This window comes from Mixophyes fleayi, chromosome 1 (assembly GCF_038048845.1).
Source record: "Mixophyes fleayi isolate aMixFle1 chromosome 1, aMixFle1.hap1, whole genome shotgun sequence".
Classification (NCBI taxonomy): domain Eukaryota; kingdom Metazoa; phylum Chordata; class Amphibia; order Anura; family Limnodynastidae; genus Mixophyes; species Mixophyes fleayi.
The window spans coordinates 85,277,227-85,298,891 of NC_134402.1; the positions used below are offsets into that span (position 1 = coordinate 85,277,227).

The 21,665-nt window shown below is 37.4% G+C and overlaps 10 non-coding genes across 10 annotated transcripts; all 10 read left to right on the plus strand.

Annotated features, from left to right (window-relative positions):
* Positions 1-1,106: 1,106 nt before the first annotated feature.
* On the plus strand, positions 1,107-1,178 carry TRNAC-GCA (transfer RNA cysteine (anticodon GCA)). The gene has a single exon. It is a non-coding gene; the product is annotated as a tRNA-Cys (tRNA).
* Positions 1,179-1,863: 685 nt separating this feature from the next.
* TRNAC-GCA (transfer RNA cysteine (anticodon GCA)) lies at positions 1,864-1,935 on the plus strand. The gene has a single exon. It is a non-coding gene; the product is annotated as a tRNA-Cys (tRNA).
* A 2,821-nt stretch (positions 1,936-4,756) lies between these two features.
* On the plus strand, positions 4,757-4,828 carry TRNAC-GCA (transfer RNA cysteine (anticodon GCA)). Its single transcript has one exon. It is a non-coding gene; the product is annotated as a tRNA-Cys (tRNA).
* A 1,307-nt stretch (positions 4,829-6,135) lies between these two features.
* On the plus strand, positions 6,136-6,207 carry TRNAC-GCA (transfer RNA cysteine (anticodon GCA)). The gene has a single exon. It is a non-coding gene; the product is annotated as a tRNA-Cys (tRNA).
* A 1,538-nt stretch (positions 6,208-7,745) lies between these two features.
* On the plus strand, positions 7,746-7,817 carry TRNAC-GCA (transfer RNA cysteine (anticodon GCA)). The gene has a single exon. It is a non-coding gene; the product is annotated as a tRNA-Cys (tRNA).
* Positions 7,818-8,502: 685 nt separating this feature from the next.
* TRNAC-GCA (transfer RNA cysteine (anticodon GCA)) lies at positions 8,503-8,574 on the plus strand. Its single transcript has one exon. It is a non-coding gene; the product is annotated as a tRNA-Cys (tRNA).
* Positions 8,575-10,502: 1,928 nt separating this feature from the next.
* TRNAC-GCA (transfer RNA cysteine (anticodon GCA)) lies at positions 10,503-10,574 on the plus strand. Its single transcript has one exon. It is a non-coding gene; the product is annotated as a tRNA-Cys (tRNA).
* Positions 10,575-15,119: 4,545 nt separating this feature from the next.
* TRNAC-GCA (transfer RNA cysteine (anticodon GCA)) lies at positions 15,120-15,191 on the plus strand. The gene has a single exon. It is a non-coding gene; the product is annotated as a tRNA-Cys (tRNA).
* Positions 15,192-15,877: 686 nt separating this feature from the next.
* Positions 15,878-15,950, plus strand: TRNAY-GUA (transfer RNA tyrosine (anticodon GUA)). Its single transcript has one exon. It is a non-coding gene; the product is annotated as a tRNA-Tyr (tRNA).
* A 1,440-nt stretch (positions 15,951-17,390) lies between these two features.
* On the plus strand, positions 17,391-17,462 carry TRNAC-GCA (transfer RNA cysteine (anticodon GCA)). The gene has a single exon. It is a non-coding gene; the product is annotated as a tRNA-Cys (tRNA).
* Positions 17,463-21,665: the final 4,203 nt, after the last annotated feature.

Below are 21,665 nucleotides of genomic sequence, written 5' to 3' on the forward strand. Positions count from 1 at the left end.
TCCAATAAGAATCAGTGGCTCTTTTCAGGAAGTTGTGATCAGTCGTAACATTATTCTTGGTTGTTTAATATAGTGAAATAGGAAAAGAGAAGGGAAGTTACCCATAATTATTAATGTTATTATTAACTTTTAAGTATAAATATTATAGATTTTGAGGCTGAATTTATATGTCAGGTACAATGTCTCACTCAGAAGCAAATTACTTTTAAAGGACTGGACTTGTGAGTATTTTGCTACCATAATGAAACAGAGAGGTGAAAAGTAATATTTAGGAGATGTGAATGAAGATAAGTGTGAAATCCCCTTGTAATGGTAGGTCAGTAGTCGAATACATGTAGAACATATACTGCACATGCAATTATGGTTCAATGGACAAAATAAAATATTCCAGCTAATACAATAGAGAGATGTTAGTGTACAAACACAGCTTAATCAACCATAAGAATAAAAATGTGCACTAGTAAGTCAGCAGTAAATGCCTTTTGGGGGTATAGCTCAGTGGTAGAGCATTCGACTGCAGATCGAGAGGGCCCTGGTTGAAATCCGGGTGCCCCTTGTCTCCTCTTTTAGTTGTATAAGGATATTCAATTATGTGTTACAATTTCAGCTATATAGGCAACTCAAGGAAAAGTACAAAATACAAGTACTTATACGTTATAATGTTCATTCCTGATAGTACAGTGTCTATGGCAGGTTTAAATGCTTAATAAGTTTATTTCTTAACTTCATGCCAAGAAGCGAGATTTGCAGGTGTACTTCCAATGAGAATCATTTTGAGGCTGAATTTATATGTAAGGTACAATATCTCACTCAGAAGCAAACTACTTTTAAAGGACTGGACTTGTGAGTATTTTGCTACCATAATGAAACAGAGAGGTGAAAAGTAATATTTAGGAGATGTGAATGAAGATAAGTGTGAAATCCCCTTGTAATGGTAGGTCAGTAGTAGAATACATGTAGAACATATACTGCACATGCAATTATGGTTCAATGGACAAAAGAAAATATTCCAGCTAATACAATAGAGAGATGTTAGTGTCCAAACACAGCTAATTCACCCGTAAGAATAAAAATGTGCACTAGTAAGTGAGCAGTAAATACCTTCTGGGGGTATAGCTCAGTGGTAGAGCATTCGACTGCAGATCGAGAGGTCCCTGATTCAAATCCGGGTGCCCCCTGTCTCCCCTTTTAGTTGTATAAGGATATTCAATTATGTGTTACAATTTCAGCTATATAGGCAACTCAAGGAAAAGTACAAAATACAAGTACTTATACGTTGTAATGTTCATTCCTGATAGTACAGTGTCTATGGCAGGTTTAAATGCTTAATAAGTTTATTTCTTAACTTCATGCCAAGAAGTGAGATTTGCAGGTGTACCTCCAATAAGAATCAGTGGCTCTTTTCAGGAAGTTGTGATCAGTCGTAACATTATTCTTGGTTGTTTAATATAGTGAAATAGGAAAAGAGAAGGGAAGTTACCCATAATTATTAATGTTATTATTAACTTTTAAGTATAAATATTATAGATTTTGAGGCTGAATTTATATGTCAGGTACAATGTCTCACTCAGAAGCAAATTACTTTTAAAGGACTGGACTTGTGAGTATTTTGCTACCATAATGAAACAGAGAGGTGAAAAGTAATATTTAGGAGATGTGAATGAAGATAAGTGTGAAATCCCCTTGTAATGGTAGGTCAGTAGTAGAATACATGTAGAACATATACTGCACATGCAATTATGGTTCAATGGACAAAATAAAATATTCCAGCTAATACAATAGAGAGATGTTAGTGTACAAACACAGCTTAATCAACCATAAGAATAAAAATGTGCACTAGTAAGTCAGCAGTAAATGGCTTCTGGGGGTATAGCTCAGTGGTAGAGCATTCGACTGCAGATCGAGAGGTCCCTGATTCAAATCCGGGTGCCCCCTGTCTCCCCTTTTAGTTGTATAAGGATATTCAATTATGTGTTACAATTTCAGCTATATAGGCAACTCAAGGAAAAGTACAAAATACAAGTACTTATACGTTGTAATGTTCATTCCTGATAGTACAGTGTCTATGGCAGGTTTAAATGCTTAATAAGTTTATTTCTTAACTTCATGCCAAGAAGTGAGATTTGCAGGTGTACCTCCAATAAGAATCAGTGGCTCTTTTCATGAAGTTGTGATCAGTCGTAACATTATTCTTGGTTGTTTAATATAGTGAAATAGGAAAAGAGAAGGGAAGTTACCCATAATTATTAATGTTATTATTAACTTTTAAGTATAAATATTATAGATTTTGAGGCTGAATTTATATGTCAGGTACAATGTCTCACTCAGAAGCAAATTACTTTTAAAGGACTGGACTTGTGAGTATTTTGCTACCATAATGAAACAGAGAGGTGAAAAGTAATATTTAGGAGATGTGAATGAAGATAAGTGTGAAATCCCCTTGTAATGGTAGGTCAGTAGTAGAATACATGTAGAACATATACTGCACATGCAATTATGGTTCAATGGACAAAATAAAATATTCCAGCTAATACAATAGAGAGATGTTAGTGTACAAACACAGCTTAATCAACCATAAGAATAAAAATGTGCACTAGTAAGTCAGCAGTAAATGCCTTCTGGGGGTATAGCTCAGTGGTAGAGCATTCGACTGCAGATCGAGAGGGCCCTGGTTGAAATCCGGGTGCCCCTTGTCTCCTCTTTTAGTTGTATAAGGATATTCAATTATGTGTTACAATTTCAACTATATAGGCAACTCAAGGAAAAGTACAAAATACAAGTACTTATACGTTATAATGTTCATTCCTGATAGTACAGTGTCTATGGCAGGTTTAAATGCTTAATAAGTTTATTTCTTAACTTCATGCCAAGAAGTGAGATTTGCAGGTGTACCTCCAATAAGAATCAGTGGCTCTTTTCAGGAAGTTGTGATCAGTCGTAACATTATTCTTGGTTGTTTAATATAGTAAAATAGGAAAAGAGAAGGGAAGTTACCCATAATTATTAATGTTATTATTAACTTTTAAGTATAAATATTATAGATTTTGAGGCTGAATTTATATGTCAGGTACAATGTCTCACTCAGAAGCAAATTGCTTTTAAAGGACTGGACTTGTGAGTATTTTGCTACCATAATGAAACAGAGAGGTGAAAAGTAATATTTAGGAGATGTGAATGAAGATAAGTGTGAAATCCCCTTGTAATGGTAGGTCAGTAGTAGAATACATGTTGAACATGTACTGCACATGCAATTATGGTTCAATGGACAAAAGAAAATATTCCAGCTAATACAATAGAGAGATGTTAGTGTATAAACACAGCTTAATCAACCATAAGAATAAAAATGTGCACTAGTAAGTCAGCAGTAAATGCCTTCTGGGGGTATAGCTCAGTGGTAGAGCATTCGACTGCAGATCGAGAGGGCCCTGGTTGAAATCCGGGTGCCCCTTGTCTCCTCTTTTAGTTGTATAAGGATATTCAATTATGTGTTACAATTTCAGCTATATAAGCAACTCAAGGAAAAGTACAAAATACAAGTACTTATACGTTGTAATGTTCATTCCTGATAGTACAGTGTCTATGGCAGGTTTAAATGCTTAATAAGTTTATTTCTTAACTTCATGCCAAGAAGTGAGATTTGCAGGTGTACTTCCAATAAGAATCATTTTGAGGCTGAATTTATATGTAAGGTACAATATCTCACTCAGAAGCAAACTACTTTTAAAGGACTGGACTTGTGAGTATTTTGCTACCATAATGAAACAGAGAGGTGAAAAGTAATATTTAGGAGATGTGAATGAAGATAAGTGTGAAATCCCCTTGTAATGGTAGGTCAGTAGTAGAATACATGTAGAACATATACTGCACATGCAATTATGGTTCAATGGACAAAAGAAAATATTCCAGCTAATACAATAGAGAGATGTTAGTGTACAAACACAGCTTAATCAACCATAAGAATAAAAATGTGCACTAGTAAGTCAGCAGTAAATGCCTTCTGGGGGTATAGCTCAGTGGTAGAGCATTCGACTGCAGATCGAGAGGGCCCTGGTTGAAATCCGGGTGCCCCTTGTCTCCTCTTTTAGTTGTATAAGGATATTCAATTATGTGTTACAATTTCAGCTATATAGGCAACTCAAGGAAAAGTACAAAATACAAGTACTTATACGTTGTAATGTTCATTCCTGATAGTACAGTGTCTATGGCAGGTTTAAATGCTTAATAAGTTTATTTCTTAACTTCATGCCAAGAAGTGAGATTTGCAGGTGTACCTCCAATAGGAATCAGTGGCTCTTTTCAGGAAGTTGTGATCAGTCGTAACATTATTCTTGGTTGTTTAATATAGTGAAATAGGAAAAGAGAAGGGAAGTTACCCATAATTATTAATGTTATTATTAACTTTTAAGTATAAATATTATAGATTTTGAGGCTGAATTTATATGTCAGGTACAATGTCTCACTCAGAAGCAAATTACTTTTAAAGGACTGGACTTGTGAGTATTTTGCTACCATAATGAAACAGAGAGGTGAAAAGTAATATTTAGGAGATGTGAAGGAAGATAAGTGTGAAATCCCCTTGTAATGGTAGGTCAGTAGTAGAATACATGTAGAACATATACTGCACATGCAATTATGGTTCAATGGACAAAAGAAAATATTCCAGCTAATACAATAGAGAGATGTTAGTGTCCAAACACAGCTGATTCACCCGTAAGAATAAAAATGTGCACTAGTAAGTCAGCAGTAAATGCCTTCTGGGGGTATAGCTCAGTAGTAGAGCATTCGACTGCAGATCGAGAGGTCCCTGGTTCAAATCCAGGTGCCCCCTGTCTCCCCTTTTAGTTGTATAAGGATATTCAATTATGTGTTACAATTTCAGCTATATAGGCAACTCAAGGAAAAGTACAAAATACAAGTACTTATACGTTGTAATGTTCATTCCTGATAGTACAGTGTCTATGGCAGGTTTAAATGCTTAATAAGTTTATTTCTTAACTTCATGCCAAGAAGTGAGATTTGCAGGTGTACCTCCAATAAGAATCAGTGGCTCTTTTCAGGAAGTTGTGATCAGTCGTAACATTATTCTTGGTTGTTTAATATAGTGAAATAGGAAAAGAGAAGGGAAGTTACCCATAATTATTAATGTTATTATTAACTTTTAAGTATAAATATTATAGATTTTGAGGCTAAATTTATATGTCAGGTACAATGTCTCACTCAGAAGCAAATTGCTTTTAAAGGACTGGACTTGTGAGTATTTTGCTACCATAATGAAACAGAGAGGTGAAAAGTAATATTTAGGAGATGTGAATGAAAATAAGTGTGAAATCCCCTTGTAATGGTAGGTCAGTAGTAGAATACATGTAGAACATATACTGCACATGCAATTATGGTTCAATGGACAAAAGAAAATATTCCAGCTAATACAATAGAGAGATGTTAGTGTACAAACACAGCTTAATCAACCATAAGAATAAAAATGTGCACTAGTAAGTCAACAGTAAATGCCTTCTGGGGGTATAGCTCAGTGGTAGAGCATTCGACTGCAGATCGAGAGGGCCCTGTTTGAAATCCGGGTGCCCCTTGTCTCCTCTTTTAGTTGTATAAGGATATTCAATTATGTGTTACAATTTCAGCTATATAGGCAACTCAAGGAAAAGTACAAAATACAAGTACTTATACGTTGTAATGTTCATTCCTGATAGTACAGTGTCTATGGCAGGTTTAAATGCTTAATAAGTTTATTTCTTAACTTCATGCCAAGAAGTGAGATTTGCAGGTGTACTTCCAAAAAGAATCATTTTGAGGCTGAATTTATATGTAAGATACAATATCTCACTCAGAAGCAAACTACTTTTAAAGGACTGGACTTGTGAGTATTTTGCTACCATAATGAAACAGAGAGGTGAAAAGTAATATTTAGGAGATGTGAATGAAGATAAGTGTGAAATCCCCTTGTAATGGTAGGTCAGTAGTAGAATACATGTAGAACATATACTGCACATGCAATTATGGTTCAATGGACAAAAGAAAATATTCCAGATAATACAATAGAGATATGTTAGTGTACAAACACAGCTGATTCACCCGTAAGAATAAAAATGTGCACTAGTAAGTCAGCAGTAAATGCCTTCTGGGGGTATAGCTCAGTGGTAGAGCATTCGACTGCAGATCGAGAGGTCCCTGGTTCAAATCTGGGTGCCCCCTGTCTCCCCTTTTAGTTGTATAAGGATATTCAATTATGTGTTACAATTTCAGCTATATAGGCAACTCAAGGAAAAGTACAAAATACAAGTACTTATACGTTGTAATGTTCATTCCTGATAGTACAGTGTCTATGGCAGGTTTAAATGCTTAATAAGTTTATTTCTTAACTTTATGCCAAGAAGTGAGATTTGCAGGTGTACCTCCAATAAGAATCAGTGGCTCTTTTCAGGAAGTTGTGATCAGTCGTAACATTATTCTTAGTTGTTTAATATAGTGAAATAGGAAAAGAGAAGGGAAGTTACCCATAATTATTAATGTTATTATTAACTTTTAAGTATAAATATTATAGATTTTGAGGCTGAATTTATATGTCAGGTACAATGTCTCACTCAGAAGCAAATTACTTTTAAAGGACTGGACTTGTGAGTATTTTGCTACCATAATGAAACAGAGAGGTGAAAAGTAATATTTAGGAGATGTGAATGAAGATAAGTGTGAAATCCCCTTGTAATGGTAGGTCAGTAGAAGAATACATGTAGAACATATACTGCACATGCAATTATGGTTCAATGGACAAAAGAAAATATTCCAGCTAATACAATAGAGAGATGTTAGTGTACAAACACAGCTTAATCAACCATAAGAATAAAAATGTGCACTAGTAAGTCAGCAATAAATGCCTTCTGGGGGTATAGCTCAGTGGTAGAGCATTCGACTGCATATCAAGAGGGCCCTGGTTGAAATCCGGGTGCCCCTTGTCTCCTCTTTTAGTTGTATAAGAATATTCAATTATGTGTTACAATTTCAGCTATATAGGCAACTCAAGGAAAAGTACAAAATCCATTTTGCCCCCTGTCTCCCCTTTTAGTTGTATAAGGATATTCAATTATGTGTTACAATTTCAGCTATATAGGCAACTCAAGGAAAAGTACAAAATACAAGTACTTATACGTTGTAATGTTCATTCCTGATAGTACAGTGTCTATGGCAGGTTTAAATGCTTAATAAGTTTATTTCTTAACTTCATGCCAAGAAGTGAGATTTGCAGGTGTACCTCCAATAAAAATCAGTGTCTCTTTTCGTGAAGTTGTGATCAGTCGTAACATTATTCTTGGTTGTTTAATATAGTGAAATAGGAAAAGAGAAGGGAAGTTACCCATAATTATTATTGTTATTATTAACTTTTAAGTATAAATATTATAGATTTTGAGGCTGAATTTATATGTCAGGTACTATGTTTCACTCAGAAGCAAATTACTTTAAAGGACTGGACTTGTGAGTATTTTGCTACCATAATGAAACAGAGAGGTGAAAAGTAATATTTAGGAGATGTTAATGAAGATAAGTGTGAAATCCCCTTGTAATGGTAGGTCAGTAGTAGAATACATGTAGAACATATACTGCACATGCAATTATGGTTCAATGGACAAAAGAAAATATTCCAGCTAATACAATAGAGAGATGTTAGTGTAGAAACACAGCTGATTCAACCGTAAGAATAAAAATGTGTACTAGTAAGTCAGCAGTAAATGCCTTCTGGGGGTATAGCTCAGTGGTAGAGCATTTGACTGCAGATCAAGAGGTCCCTGGTTCAAATCCAGGTCCCCCTTGTCTCCCCTTTTAGTTGTATAAGGATATTCAATTATGTGTTACAATTTCAGCTATATAGGCAACTCAAGGAAAAGTACAAAATACAAGTACTTATACGTTGTAATGTTCATTCCTGATAGTACAGTGTCTATGGCAGGTTTAAATGCTTAATAAGTTTATTTCTTAACTTCATGCCAAGAAGTGAGATTTGCAGGTGTACCTCCAATAAGAATCAGTGGCTCTTTTCATGAAGTTGTGATCAGTCGTAACATTATTCTTGGTTGTTTAATATAGTGAAATAGGAAAAGAGAAGGGAAGTTAACCATAATTATTATTGTTATTATTAACTTTTAAGTAGAAATATTATAGATTTTAAGGCTGAATTTATATGTCAGGTACAATGTCTCACTCAGAAGCAAATTACTTTTAAAGGACTGGACTTGTGAGTATTTTGCTACCATAATGAAACAGAGAGGTGAAAAGTAATATTTAGGAGATGTGAATGAAGATAAGTGTGAAATCCCCTTGTAATGGTAGGTCAGTAGTAGAATACATGTAGAACATATACTGCACATGCAATTATGGTTCAATGGACAAAAGAAAATATTCCAGCTAATACAATAGAGAGATGTTAGTGTACAAACACAGCTGATTCACCCGTAAGAATAAAAATGTGCACTAGTAAGTCAGCAGTAAATGCCTTCTGGGGGTATAGCTCAGTGGTAGAGCATTCGACTGCAGATCGAGAGGTCCCTGATTCAAATCCGGGTGCCCCCTGCCTCCCCTTTTAGTTGTATAAGGATATTCAATTATGTGTTACAATTTCAGCTATATAGGCAACTCAAGGAAAAGTACAAAATACAAGTACTTATACATTGTAATGTTCATTCCTGACAGTACAGTGTCTATGGCAGGTTTAAATGCTTAATAAGTTTATTTCTTAACTTCATGCCAAGAAGTGAGATTTGCAGGTGTACCTCCAATAAGAATCAGTGGCTCTTTCCATGAAGTTGTGATCAGTTGTAACATTATTCTTGGTTGCTTATTATAGTGAAATAGGAAAAGAGAAGGGAAGTTACCCATAATTATTATTGTTATTATTAACTTTTAAGTATAAATATTATAGATATTGAGGCTGAATTTATATGTCAGGTACAATGTTTCACTCAGAAGCAAATTACTTTAAAGGACTGGACTTGTGAGTATTTTGCTACCATAATGAAACAGAGAGGTGAAAAGTAATATTTAGGAGATGTGAATGAAGATAAGTGTGAAATCCCCTTGTAATGGTAGGTCAGTAGTAGAATACATGTAGAACATATACTGCACATGCAATTATGGTTCAATGGAGAAAAGAAAATATTCCAGCTAATACAATGGAGAGATGTTAGTGTACAAACACAGCTGATTCACCCGTAAGAATAAAAATGTGCACTAGTAAGTCAGCAGTAAATGCCTTCTGGGGGTATAGCTCAGTGGTAGAGCATTCAACTGCAGATCGAGAGGTCCCTGGTTGAAATCCGGGTGCCCCCTTTATCCCCTTTTAGTTGTATAAGGATATTCAATTATGTGTTACAATTTCAGCTATATAGGCAACTCAAGGAAAAGTACAAAATACAAGTACTTATACGTTATAATGTTCATTCCTGATAGTACAGTGTCTATGGCAGGTTTAAATGTTTAATAAGTTTATTTCTTAACTTCATGCCAAGAAGTGAGATTGGCAGGTGTACTTCCAATATGAATAATTTTGAGGCTGAATTTATATGTCAGGTACAATATCTCACTCAGAAGCAAATTACTTTTAAAGGACTGGACTTGTGAGTATTTTGCTACCATAATGAAACAGAGAGGTTAAAAGTAATATTTAGGAGATGTGAATGAAGATGAGTGTGAAATCCCCTTGTAATGGTAGGTCAGTAGTAGAATACATGTAGAACATATACTGCACATGCAATTATGGTTCAATGGACAAAAGAAAATATTCCAGCTAATACAATAGAGAGATGTTAGTGTACAAACACAGCTGATTCACCCGTAAGAATAAAAATGTGCACTAGTAAATCAGCTGTAAATGCCTTCTGGGGGTATAGCTCAGTGATAGAGCATTCGACTGCAGATCAAGAGGTCACTGGTTCAAATCCGGGTGCCCCTTGTTTCCCCTTTTAGTTGTATAAGGATATTCAATTATGTGTTACAATTTCAGCTATATAGGCAACTCAAGGAAAAGTACAAAATACAAGTACTTATACGTTATAATGTTCATTCCTGATAGTACAGTGTCTATGGCAGGTATAAATGTTTAATAAGTTTATTTCTTAACTTCATGCCAAGAAGTGAGATTGGCAGGTGTACTTCCAATAAGAATAATTTTGAGGCTGAATTTATATGTCAGGTACAATATCTCACTCAGAAGCAAATTACTTTTAAAGGACTGGACTTGTGAGTATTTTGCTACCATAATGAAACAGAGAGGTGAAAAGTAATATTTAGGAGATGTGAATGAAGATAAGTGTGAAATCCCCTTGTAATGGTAGGTCAAAAGTAGAATACATGTAGAACATATACTGCACATGCAATTATGGTTCAATGGACAAAAGAAAATATTCCAGCTAATACAATAGAGAGATGTTAGTGTACAAACACAGCTGATTCACCCGTAAGAATAAAAACGTGCACTAGTAAGTCAGCAGGAAATGCCTTCTGGGGGTATAGCTCAGTGGTAGAGCATTCGACTGCAGATCGAGAGGTCCCTGGTTCAAATCCGGGTGCCCCCTGTCCCCCCTCTTAGTTGTATAAGGATATTCAATTATGTGTTACAATTTCAGCTATATAGACAACTCAAGGAAAAGTACAAAATACAAGTACTTATACATTGTAATGTTCATTCCTGATAGTACAGTGTCTATGGCAGGATTAAATGCTTAATAAGTTTATTTCTTAACTTTATGCCAAGAAGTGAGATTTGCAGGTGTACCTCCAATAAGAATCAGTGGCTCTTTCCATGAAGTTGTGATCAGTCGTAACATTATTCTTGGTTGCTTATTATAGTGAAATAGGAAAAGAGAAGGGAAGTTACCCATAATTATTATTGTTATTATTAACTTTTAAGTATAAATATTATAGATTTTGAGGCTGAATTTATATGTCAGGTACAATGTCTCACTCAGAAGCAAATTACTTTTAAAGGACTGGACTTGTGAGTATTTTGCTACCATAATGAAACAGAGAGGTGAAAAGTAATATTTAGGAGATGTGAATGAAGGTGAGTGTGAAATCCCCTTGTAATGGTAGGTCAGTAGTAGAATACATGTATTATTATTATTATTAATTTTTATTTATAGGGCGCCACAAGGTATCCGTAGCGCCGTACAAGGACAAACAATGGCACAGTACAAGGTAAAACAGCACAGTACAAGTAACAGTAAGCACTATAACTCTGGGGGCTCAGGCACAGCATGAAAGAGAGGGAGGGAGGGGAAAAGTGAGTACAGGCAGGTAACTATGGCCCAAGAGGGTGGGCACGGATGACAGGTTGAGAGTCACTGAGGGGAGCTGAGAGAAGCGAAAGGAGACAGAGGGCAGAGGGACTGAGAGGAGGTGAGCTGAGTAGCTGGAGAGCGCATTTAAAAGTGATGGAAACAGAAGGTAGGAGAGCCCTGCTCAAAGGAGCGAACAATCTAAAGGGAGGGGAAGACAGACAGACACATGGATGAGACGGAGAGACGGGAGGAAGGGGGAGAATGGAAGAAGGGATGAGAAAGAGAGGTAGCCGACTGGTGGGAGTTTAGGCATGAGACTGGAAGGCTTTTAGGAAAAGGTGGGTTTTAAATGTTCGTTTGAAAGAGGACAGATTAGGGGAAGTTTTGATGGAGCGGGGGAGCTTGTTCCAATGGAGGGGAGCAGCGCGGGAGAAGTCTTGGATACGTGCGTGAGAGGAGGTAATCAGAGGGGAAGAGAGACGACGATCGTTGGACGATCGCAGTGAGCGGGAGGGAGTGTGAATAGAGATAAGGTTAGAGATGTAGGGAGCAGTGGAGTTGGCGAGGGCCTTGTAAGTCAGAGTGAGGAGCTTGAAAAGGATTCTGTAGGGGAAGGGGAGCCAGTGAAGGGCTTGGTAGAGTGGGGATACAGAGGTGAAACGGCGAGAGAGGAAAATAAGCCTAGCAGCGGCATTAAGTACAGATCTAAGGGGAGCGAGATGAGAGAGGGGGAGGCCAATAAGGAGAAGGTTGCAGTAGTCCAAGCGGGAGATAATCAGAGAGTGGACGAGAGATTTGGTGGCATCCTGGGAGAGGAAGGGCCGAATGCGGGCAATGTTGCGAAGCTGGAAACGGCAGGAGGATGACACCTAGGCAGCGGAGTTGGGGAACAGGGGAGATAGATGAGTTGTCAACAGTGATGGAGAGGTCAGAGGGGAAGGAGGTACGAGAGGGAGGAAAGACAATGAGTTCAGTTTTAGCAAGATTGAGTTTAAGAAATCTAGAGGACATCCAGGAGGAGATGGCAGAGAGGCATGCGGATACCCTGGAAAGAAGGGAGGGAGAGAGATCAGGAGAGAAAAGGTAGAGTTGAGTGTCATCAGCATAAAGGTGGTACTTGAGGCCGAAGGAGCTGATGAGTGCACCCAGAGAAGAGGTGTATAGTGCACCCAGAGAAGAGGTGTATAGTGAGAATAGTAAGGGTCCAAGGACAGAGCCCTGAGGGACCCCGACTGGAAGGGAGGAAGAGGGGGAGAGAGAATCAGAGGTGGAAACAGAGAAGGAACGGTCGGCAAGGTAAGAGGTGAACCAGGAGAGGACAGTACCGGAGAGGCCAATGGACTGAATGGTGTGAAGCAGGAGGGGGTGGTCAACGGTGTCAAAGGCCGCTGAGAGGTCGAGGAGAATCAGGAGGGAGTAGTGGCCCATGGCTTTAGCCGAGAGGAGATCATTCGTAACTTGAGCCAGGGCAGTTTCAGTGGAATGGAGGGGGCGGAAGCCTGATTGGAGAGGGTCAAGGAGGGAGTGTTCAGAGAGGTAGGTGGAGAGACGGTTGCAGACAAGTCTCTCGAGTATTTTGGAGGCAAATGGGAGAAGGGAAATGGGGCGGTAATTAGAGAGTGAGGTGGGGTCAAGATTGGGTTTCTTGAGAATGGGTGAGACGAGAGCATGTTTAAAGGCGGAGGGGAAGATGCCGGTGGAGAGGGACAGATTAAAGAGGTGAGCGAGGTGGGAGCAGGTGGAGGTGGAAAGGTAGAGAAGAAGGTGAGAAGGGATGGGGTCCTGGGGGCAGGTAGAAGGGGGGAAGAAGAAATGAGAGAGTGGACTTCCTCACCCGAGGTGGGGCGGAAGGAGAGAAGGAGTTGGTGGCTGGGGGGAGAGGGGGGGAGAGTGGAGGGGGGGAGGAAGGGCGAGAGGGGGGGTGGCGGAAGAGTGGGTGGAGGAGAAGATTTCAAGTCTGATGGCCGCGATTTTAGAGGAGAAAAAGGAGGTGAAGTCAGTGGCAGATAAGGAGGAAGGGAGGGGGGGGAGGTGGGGGAGACAGGAGAGTGTTAAAGGTAGCGAAGAGGCAGCGGGGGTTGGAGGACTGGGAGGAGATGAGGGATTTAAAGAAGGATTGCTTAGCGAGCGAGAGGGCAGAGCTGTAGGAGGAGAGGATAAACTTGAAGTGGAGGAAATCAGCCAGGGGAGCGAGATTTTCTCCAGTGGCGTTTGGCAGTACGAGAGCATTTTTGGAGGAAACGGGTAAGTTTGGAGTGCCAGGGTTGGGGATTGGAGCAGCGAAGGTGGATGGGCTGGGCAGGGGCAACCGCATCAAGGGCGGAGGAGAGGGTTTGGTTATAGAGGGAGGCCGCCTGATTAGGGCAGGACAGGGTGGAAAGGGGAGAGAGGAGAGTTTCGAGAGAAGAGAATAGAATAGCAGGATCAAGGGTGTCGAGATCGCGCCTGGACCGGGTAGATTTGGGTGGGGGGAGGGGTGCAGGAGTAGAGGAGAGAGAGAATGAGAGGAGATGGTGGTCCGAGAGTGGAAAGGGGGAGATAGAGAAGTTGGACAGACTGCAACGGTGGGAGAAGACAAGGTCAAGGGAGTGACCAAGGCAGTGGGTAGAAGAGGAGGTCCATTGGGAGAGGCCAAGAGAGGAAGTAAGGGCAAGGAGTTTGACGGAAGCAGGGTCGGTGGGGTTGTCAATAGGGATATTGAAGTCGCCAAGGATAATGGAGGGGATGTCAGAGGAGAGGTGGTGTGGGAGCCAGGCAGCAAAGTTGTCAAGGAAAAGGGAGGAGGACCCAGGGGGGCGGTATATGACACAGACGCGGAGATGGATGGGGTAGAAGAGACGGATAGAGTGGACTTCAAAAGAGGAGAAGGAGAGGGAGGGTTCAGGAGGAATGAGTCTGTTAGTTGTATAAGGATATTCAATTATGTGTTACAATTTCAGCTATATAAGCAACTCAAGGAAAAGTACAAAATACAAGTACTTATACGTTATAATGTTCATTCCTGATAGTACAGTGTCTATGGCAGGTTTAAATGCTTAATAAGTTTAGTTCTTAACTTCATGCCAAGAAGTGAGATTTGCAGGTGTACTTCCAATAAGAATCATTTTGAGGCTGAATTTATATGTAAGGTACAATATCTCACTCAGAAGCAAACTACTTTTAAAGGGCTTAATAAGTTTATTTCTTAACTTCATGCCAAGAAGTGAGATTTGCAGGTGTACTTCCAATAAGAATCATTTTGAGGCTGAATTTATATGTAAGGTACAATATCTCACTCAGAAGCAAACTACTTTTAAAGGGCTTAATAAGTTTATTTCTTAACTTCATGCCAAGAAGTGAGATTTGCCGGTGTACCTCCAATGAGAATCAGTGGCTCTTTCCATGAAGTTGTGATCAGTCGTAACATTATTCTTGGTTGCTTATTATAGTGAAATAGGAAAAGAGAAGGGAAGTTACACATAATTATTGCTGTTATTATTAACTTTTAAGTATAAATATTATAGATTTTGAGGCTGAATTTACATGTCAGGTACAATGTCTCACTCAGAAGCAAATTACTTTTAAAGGACTGGACTTGTGAGTATTTTGCTACCATAATGAAACAGAGAGGTGAAAAGTAATATTTAGGAGATGTGAATGAAGATAAGTGTGAAAACCCCTTTGTAATGGTAGGTCAGTAGTAGAATACATGTAGAACATTTACTGCACATGCAATTATGGTTCATTGGACAAAAGAAAATGTTCCAGCTAAAACAATAGAGAGATGTTAGTGTATAAACACAGCTGATTCACCCGTAAGAATAAAAATGTGCACTTGTAAGTCAGCAGTAAATGCCTTCTGGGGGTATAGCTCAGTGGTAGAGCATTTGACTGCAGATTAAGAGGTCCCTGGTTCAAATCCGGGTGCCCCCTGTCTCCCCTTTTAGTTGCATAAGGATATTCAATTATGTGTTACAATTTCAGCTATATAGGGAACTCAAGGAAAAGTACAAAATACAAGTACTTATATGTTGTAATGTTCATTCCTGATAGTACAGTTTCTATGGCAGGTTTAAATGCTAAATAAGTTTATTTCTTAACTTCATGCCAAGAAGTGAGATTTGCAGGTGTACCTCCAATAAGAATCAGTGGCTCTTTTCATGAAGTTGTGATCAGTCGTAACATTATTCTTGGTTGTTTAATATAGTGAAATAGGAAAAGAGAAGGGAAGTTACCCATAATTATTATTGTTATTATTAACTTTTAAGTATAAATATTATAGATTTTTGAGGCTGAATTTATATGTCAGGTAAAATGTCTCACTCAGAAGCAAATTACTTTTAAAGGACTGGAGTTGTGAGTATTTTGCTACCATAATGAAACAGAGAGGTGAAAAGTAATATTTAGGAGATGTGAATGAAGATAAGTGTGAAATCCCCTTGTAATGGTAGGTCAGTAGTAGAATACATGTAGAACATATACTGCACATGCAATTATGGTTCAATGGACAAAAGAAAATATTCCAGCTAATACAATAGAGAGATGTTAGTGTACAAACACAGCTGATTCACCCGTAAGAATAAAAATGTGCACTAGTAAGTCAGCAGAAAATACCTTCTGGGGGTATAGCTCAGTGGTAGAGCATTGGGACTGTAGATCAAGAGGTCCCTGGTTCAAATCCGGGTGCCCCCTGTCTCCCCTTTTAGTTGTATTAGGATATTCAATTATGTGTTACAATTTCAGCTATATAGGCAACTCAAGGAAAAGTACAAAATACAAGTACTTATACGTTGTAATGTTCATTCCTGATAGTACAGTGTCTATGGCAGGTTTTAAATAAATAAGTTTATTTCTTAACTTCATGCCAAGAAGTGAGATTTGCACGTATACCTCCAATGAGAATCAGTGGCTCTTTTCATGAAGTTGTGATCAGTCGTAACATTATTCTTGGTTGTTTAATATAGTGAAATAGGAAAAGAGAAGGGAAGTTAACCATAATTATTATTGTTATTATTAACTTTTAAGTATAAATATTATAGATTTTGAGGCTGAATTTACATGTCAGTTACAATGTCTCACTCAGAAGCAAATTACCTTTAAAGGACTGGACTTGTGAGTATTTTGCTACCATAATGAAACAGAGAGGTGAAAAGTAATATTTAGGAGATGTGAATGTAGATAAGTGTGAAATCCCCTTGTAATGGTAGGTCAGTAGTAGAATACATGTAGAACATATACTGCACATGCAATTATGGTTCAATGGACAAAATAAAATATTCCAGCTAATACAATAGAGAGATGTTAGTGTAGAAACACAGCTTAATCAACCGTAAGAATAAAAATGTGCACTAGTAAGTCTGCAGTAAATGCCTTCTGTGGGTATAGCTCAGTGGTAGAGCATTCCACTGCAGATCGAGAGGTCCCTGGTTGAAATCAAGGTGCCCCCTGTCTCCCCTTTTAGTTGTATAAGGATATTCAATTATGTGTTACAATTTCAGCTATATAGGCAACTCAAGGAAAAGTACAAAATACAAGTACTTATACGTTATAATGTTCATTCCTGATATTACAGTGTCTATGGCAGGTTTAAATGTTTAATAAGTTTATTTCTTAACTTCATGCCAAGAAGTGAGATTTGCAGGTGTACCTCCAATGAGAATCAGTGGCTCTTTCCATGAAGTTGTGATCAGTCGTAACATTATTCTTGGTTGCTTATTATAGTGAAATAGGAAAAGAGAAGGGAAGTTACCCATAATTATTATTGTTATTATTAACTTTTAAGTATAAATATTATAGATTTTGAGGCTGAATTTACATGTCAGGTACAATGTCTCACTCAGAAGCAAATTACTTTTAAAGGACTGGACTTGTGAGTATTTTGCTACCATAATGAAACAGAGAGGTGAAAAGTAATATTTAGGAGATGTGAATGAAGATAAGTGTGAAATCCCCTTGTAATGGTAGGTCAGTAGTAGAATACATGTAGAACATATACTGCACATGCAATTATGGTTCAATGGACAAAAGAAAATATTCCAGCTAATACAATAGAGAGATGTTAGTGTATAAACACAGCTGATTCACCCGTAAGAATAAAAATGTGCACTTGTAAGTCAGCAGTAAATGCCTTCTGGGGGTATAGCTCAGTGGTAGAGCATTCGACTGCAGATCAAGAGGTCCCTGGTTCAAATCCGGGTGCCCCCTGTCTCCCCTTTTAGTTGTATTAGGATATTCAATTATGTGTTACAATTTCAGCTATATAGGCAACTCAAGGAAAAGTACAAAATACAAGTACTTATACGTTGTAATGTTCATTCCTGATAGTACAGTGTCTATGGCAGGTTTAAATGCTTAATAAGTTTATTTCTTAACTTCATGCCAAGAAGTGAGATTTGCACGTATACCTCCAATGAGAATCAGTGGCTCTTTTCATGAAGTAGTGATCAGTCGTAACATTATTCTTGGTTGTTTAATATAGTGAAATAGGAAAAGAGAAGGGAAGTTAACCATAATTATTATTGTTATTATTAACTTTTAAGTATAAATATTATAGATTTTGAGGCTGAATTTACATGTCAGTTACAATGTCTCACTCAGAAGCAAATTACCTTTAAAGGACTGGACTTGTGAGTATTTTGCTACCATAATGAAACAGAGAGGTGAAAAGTAATATTTAGGAGATGTGAATGTAGATAAGTGTGAAATCCCCTTGTAATGGTAGGTCAGTAGTAGAATACATGTAGAACATATACTGCACATGCAATTATGGTTCAATGGACAAAATAAAATATTCCAGCTAATACAATAGAGAGATGTTAGTGTAGAAACACAGCTTAATCAACCGTAAGAATAAAAATGTGCACTAGTAAGTCTGCAGTAAATGCCTTCTGTGGGTATAGCTCAGTGGTAGAGCATTCCACTGCAGATCGAGAGGTCCCTGGTTGAAATCAAGGTGCCCCCTGTCTCCCCTTTTAGTTGTATAAGGATATTCAATTATGTGTTACAATTTCAGCTATATAGGCAACTCAAGGAAAAGTACAAAATACAAGTACTTATACGTTATAATGTTCATTCCTGATATTACAGTGTCTATGGCAGGTTTAAATGTTTAATAAGTTTATTTCTTAACTTCATGCCAAGAAGTGAGATTTGCAGGTGTACCTCCAATGAGAATCAGTGGCTCTTTCCATGAAGTTGTGATCAGTCGTAACATTATTCTTGGTTGCTTATTATAGTGAAATAGGAAAAGAGAAGGGAAGTTACCCATAATTATTATTGTTATTATTAACTTTTAAGTATAAATATTATAGATTTTGAGGCTGAATTTACATGTCAGGTACAATGTCTCACTCAGAAGCAAATTACTTTTAAAGGACTGGACTTCTGAGTATTTTGCTACCATAATGAAACAGAGAGGTGAAAAGTAATATTTAGGAGATGTGAATGAAGATAAGTGTGAAATCCCCTTGTAATGGTAGGTCAGTAGTAGAATACATGTAGAACATATACTGCACATGCAATTATGGTTCAATGGACAAAAGAAAATATTCCAGCTAATACAATAGAGAGATGTTAGTGTATAAACACAGCTGATTCACCCGTAAGAATAAAAATGTGCACTTGTAAGTCAGCAGTAAATGCCTTCTGGGGGTATAGCTCAGTGGTAGAGCATTCGACTGCAGATTAAGAGGTCCCTGGTTCAAATCCGGGTGCCCCCTGTCTCCCCTTTTAGTTGCATAAGGATATTCAATTATGTGTTACAATTTCAGCTTATAGTCAATGCAAGGAAAAGTACAAAATACAAGTACTTGTATGTTGTAATGTTCATTCCTGATAGTACAGTTTCTATGGCAGGTTTAAATGCTAAATAAGTTTATTTCTTAACTTCATGCCAAGAAGTGAGATTTGCAGGTGTACCTCCAATAAGAATCAGTGGCTCTTTTCATGAAGTTGTGATCAGTCGTAACATTATTCTTGGTTGTTTAATATAGTGAAATAGGAAAAGAGAAGGGAAGTTACCCATAATTATTATTGTTATTATTAACTTTTAAGTATAAATATTATAGATTTTGAGGCTGAATTTATATGTCAGGTAAAATGTCTCACTCAGAAGCAAATTACTTTTAAAGGACTGGACTTGTGAGTATTTTGCTACCATAATGAAACAGAGAGGTGAAAAGTAATATTTAGGAGATGTGAATGAAGATAATTGTGAAATCCCCTTGTAATGGTAGGTCAGTAGTAGAATACATGTAGAACATATACTGCACATGCAATTATGGTTCAATGGACAAAAGAAAATATTCCAGCTAATATAATAGAGAGATGTTAGTGTATAAACACAGCTGATTCACCCGTAAGAATAAAAATGTGTACTAGTAAGTCAGCAGTAAATGCCTTCTGGGGGTATAGCTCAGTGGTAGAGCATTCAACTGCAGATCAAGAGGTCCCTGGTTCAAATCCGGGTGCCCCCTGTCTCCCCTTTTAGTTGTATTAGGATATTCAATTATGTGTTACAATTTCAGCTATATAGGCAACTCAAGGAAAAGTACAAAATACAAGTACTTATACGTTGTAATGTTCATTCCTGATAGTACAGTGTCTATGGCAGGTTTAAATGCTTAATAAGTTTATTTCTTAACTTCATGCCAAGAAGTGAGATTTGCACGTATACCTCCAATGAGAATCAGTGGCTCTTTTCATGAAGTTGTGATCAGTCGTAACATTATTCTTGGTTGTTTAATATAGTGAAATAGGAAAAGAGAAGGGAAGTTAACCATAATTATTATTGTTATTATTAACTTTTAAGTATAAATATTATAGATTTTGAGGCTGAATTTACATGTCAGTTACAATGTCTCACTCAGAAGCAAATTACCTTTAAAGGACTGGACTTGTGAGTATTTTGCTACCATAATGAAACAGAGAGGTGAAAAGTAATATTTAGGAGATGTGAATGTAGATAAGTGTGAAATCCCCTTGTAATGGTAGGTCAGTAGTAGAATACATGTAGAACATATACTGCACATGCAATTATGGTTCAATGGACAAAATAAAATATTCCAGCTAATACAATAGAGAGATGTTAGTGTAGAAACACAGCTTAATCAACCGTAAGAATAAAAATGTGCACTAGTAAGTCTGCAGTAAATGCCTTCTGTGGGTATAGCTCAGTGGTAGAGCATTCCACTGCAGATCGAGAGGTCCCTGGTTGAAATCAAGGTGCCCCCTGTCTCCCCTTTTAGTTGTATTAGGATATTCAATTATGTGTTACAATTTCAGCTATATAGGCAACTCAAGGAAAAGTACAAAATACAAGTACTTATACGTTGTAATGTTCATTCCTGATAGTACAGTGTCTATGGCAGGTTTAAATGCTTAATAAGTTTATTTCTTAACTTCATGCCAAGAAGTGAGATTTGCACGTATACCTCCAATGAGAATCAGTGGCTCTTTTCATGAAGTTGTGATCAGTCGTAACATTATTCTTGGTTGTTTAATATAGTGAAATAGGAAAAGAGAAGGGAAGTTAACCATAATTATTATTGTTATTATTAACTTTTAAGTATAAATATTATAGATTTTGAGGCTGAATTTACATGTCAGTTACAATGTCTCACTCAGAAGCAAATTACCTTTAAAGGACTGGACTTGTGAGTATTTTGCTACCATAATGAAACAGAGAGGTGAAAAGTAATATTTAGGAGATGTGAATGTAGATAAGTGTGAAATCCCCTTGTAATGGTAGGTCAGTAGTAGAATACATGTAGAACATATACTGCACATGCAATTATGGTTCAATGGACAAAATAAAATATTCCAGCTAATACAATAGAGAGATGTTAGTGTAGAAACACAGCTTAATCAACCGTAAGAATAAAAATGTGCACTAGTAAGTCTGCAGTAAATGCCTTCTGTGGGTATAGCTCAGTGGTAGAGCATTCCACTGCAGATCGAGAGGTCCCTGGTTGAAATCAAGGTGCCCCCTGTCTCCCCTTTTAGTTGTATTAGGATATTCAATTATGTGTTACAATTTCAGCTATATAGGCAACTCAAGGAAAAGTACAAAATACAAGTACTTATACGTTGTAATGTTCATTCCTGATAGTACAGTGTCTATGGCAGGTTTAAATGCTTAATAAGTTTATTTCTTAACTTCATGCCAAGAAGTGAGATTTGCACGTATACCTCCAATGAGAATCAGTGGCTCTTTTCATGAAGTTGTGATCAGTCGTAACATTATTCTTGGTTGTTTAATATAGTGAAATAGGAAAAGAGAAGGGAAGTTAACCATAATTATTATTGTTATTATTAACTTTTAAGTATAAATAGTATAGATTTTGAGGCTGAATTTACATGTCAGTTACAATGTCTCACTCAGAAGCAAATTACCTTTAAAGGACTGGA